The following is a 2,500-nucleotide window of genomic DNA, read 5'->3' as shown; positions in this document are numbered from 1 at the left end:
TTTTCGATTCCCTGATTGTCGCTCCCAACGCAGGACGCTCCCCGGTCGGCTCGCTCCCACTAGCCAGACTATCGATCCCACCGCCTAACGGAGCTAGTTATCTTTCTGATGTTAGTTTTTTGTTTCTAACCCTAACCCTAAACCTAACCCTAAATTGCTTGTATGTGGCAGTGTATGATAATACGTGAAATATAATCGGTGGGACTACACGTCCGGGAGTGATAGAAACACCTGGGACTACACGTCCGGGAGCGATCTCAGTTGGGAGTGTCCATCTATCTCCCTTGGTTTTCAGTGCTGGGCAGTAGCGAAGCGACTAGTTTAATTACATTCTCTAGTAGCTTGGTCGTAGCGTCACTACTATGTATCGAGTAGCTAACGTCCCTGTAGTTAAGCTATTTTTCCTCAAGTAGCGACGTAGTCTACAAAAGCTACAATTTGTCCCCCATCGATTTTACTCAATGATTTTTGTTTTACTTTCTCTATCCTGAAACCTAGGCAGTCACACAGGGGTTCCAAGACCCACCTGCGTAAAATCAAGTCAAAGGTGGGATATAATTTAGTTCCATGCTACTTTGAAACACCTTGCCCTTTCACCAAACCGACCGATTCTTCCTTGTTGCGTTCTATATTATGAAAGCTAACCTTGAGTAGTTCTGGCGGCAGCTCTCAGTAACGCGAGCCCAATGTATCAGCGCGAGCTCAATGTCGACCAGAGTGGTCAAGTTAATAGAGCACGCCACCCCGAAATCAATGTGAAATACCCTGGCATTTGCAACAGTAGGCAACCTGTCCTTACAAAGTATGGGACCTCAAAACAGCACTTGTTGCACAAATAAGTGTAGATGGCCTCTTCAAGAAATTGAAATTATGTATGGTCACTTTTTCTTATTGTTTCACGTGGAGGTCTACTGACCTTGTCTAAATAATGTAGGCTAGTTTATGTCCATGTATTATATTAGGACCCAAGGTTAATGGGTTATTCTATTTACCATGTTTTCACAGGCTGCTGTCTCATAATATGGCGAAGACGAGTCACCTGAAGGCCTAACTCGCCATAGAAGACTGAAAGAATGTAAGATTAACTTCTTTGTGACCAATATGACTTGCTCATTGATACATTTGCTATGTCAATATGAGGTGCATGGTGAATTATTTAATTTATTTGTCTCGCTTCTAGGAGCTGTAGAAACAACAGGGTGTTCTTTTTCAGGGTATTCTTTTTTATAGAACTGGACAGGTCATTTATTCGTTCCCCTTGTTTTTTGAAGTGTCCTGTAGGATGCTGTGTCCTGCAATCCTGTGTGCTGTGCTACAGACGCGTGTGGAGGTCAACCCAAAGTGGGCACAGTCTCACCACAGAAGAGTGAAAGAGGGTAAGCTTAACCTATAGCCTACGTCAGGGTCGGGGAACGTTTCTCATTCGAAGGGCCACTTCAAATTCATCCGAGGGGCCGTAAAAGTCCTCCAAGGGCCGTACTATGAACACAAACCAGGATTTTCCCTTTCACTTTAGGCCTATATTGAAGGCAGCCACATTTAAACAAACACCACCTTCTTCAGGTTCCCTGAATATAACTTAATTGTTTTGCAAATGTATTTTCTAAGATTCCTTTACAAAATATGTCATATTTCATGTGAAGCTGAATAGCATTAAAATTATATCGGGGGGCCAGATAAAACTGCCTCAAGGGTCGCAAACGGCCCTAGAGACATAGGTTCCCCACCCCTGGCCTACATTGTCAATATGACTTGTGCTACTTTATAGATAAGTTGTCAATGCTGTGCATTGCTATGTTTTGATTCATTTTCTTACATCCTACAGATCCTGGCAGGGAGACGGTAGTGTCCTGCAGAATGGTGATGGGCCAATCTTACAAGAGACCACAGAAAACTGATATAGTGTAAGATTATCCCTGTTGGGCTCAATAGGTCTTGCTTATTGACATATTTGTTATATTATATATATATATATATATATATATATATATATATATATATATATATATATATATATATATATATTTATTTATTTGTCTCGCTTCTAGGAACTATAGAAACAACAGAGTGCCTGCTGCAGTATGACGAGGACACCCTGAGCAGAGAGCTCCAATAGACCCAGGTCCAGTGTCTTGGCAGGGTGAAATGGCACTGATATGGGTATGTACTGATGTCAGTTAAAATGAATGAATGAATTAATTATCATATCTGAATAATGTGAACACTGGATTTACCACACACACACACACACCCTAGGCCTAGATGATTTGGACCCAAGGTTACTTTTACCACAGCTCTGGCACATCAATTTTCATTTGTTTAATAACTGGGCAGGTCATTTATTCATTCCCCTTGTTTTTTTGTTTGTTTGATTGTCTTTTGTAGTGTCCTGCAGGATGCTGTGTCCTGCAATCCTGTGTGCTGTGCTACAGACGCGTCTGGAAGCCAACCTGAAATAAGCACAGTCTCTCCACAGAGGAGTGAAAGAGGGTAAGCTTAA

At 41.9% G+C, this 2,500-nt stretch overlaps 1 long non-coding RNA gene across 2 annotated transcripts in view; it reads left to right on the top strand.

Annotated features, from left to right (window-relative positions):
• LOC134444994 (uncharacterized) overlaps positions 1-2,500 on the top strand; it is a 4,446-nt gene that overhangs the window by 1,186 nt on the left and 760 nt on the right. Inside the window, exons 1-5 of one of the 2 annotated variants that reach the window (XR_010034151.1) lie at positions 191-547; positions 1,006-1,376; positions 1,826-1,904; positions 2,049-2,160; positions 2,386-2,490. This is a non-coding gene — a long non-coding RNA (uncharacterized LOC134444994). Of the gene's footprint in view, positions 1-190; positions 548-1,005; positions 1,377-1,825; positions 1,905-2,048; positions 2,161-2,385; positions 2,491-2,500 lie in introns of those variants that run through there. The other variant, XR_010034152.1, reaches the window with a different exon arrangement.

The sequence above is a fragment of the Engraulis encrasicolus genome, unplaced genomic scaffold (genome assembly GCF_034702125.1).
Source record: "Engraulis encrasicolus isolate BLACKSEA-1 unplaced genomic scaffold, IST_EnEncr_1.0 scaffold_90_np1212, whole genome shotgun sequence".
Classification (NCBI taxonomy): domain Eukaryota; kingdom Metazoa; phylum Chordata; class Actinopteri; order Clupeiformes; family Engraulidae; genus Engraulis; species Engraulis encrasicolus.
Note: the sequence above shows the minus strand (reverse complement) of the source record. Positions and strands in the feature narration are given on the sequence as shown.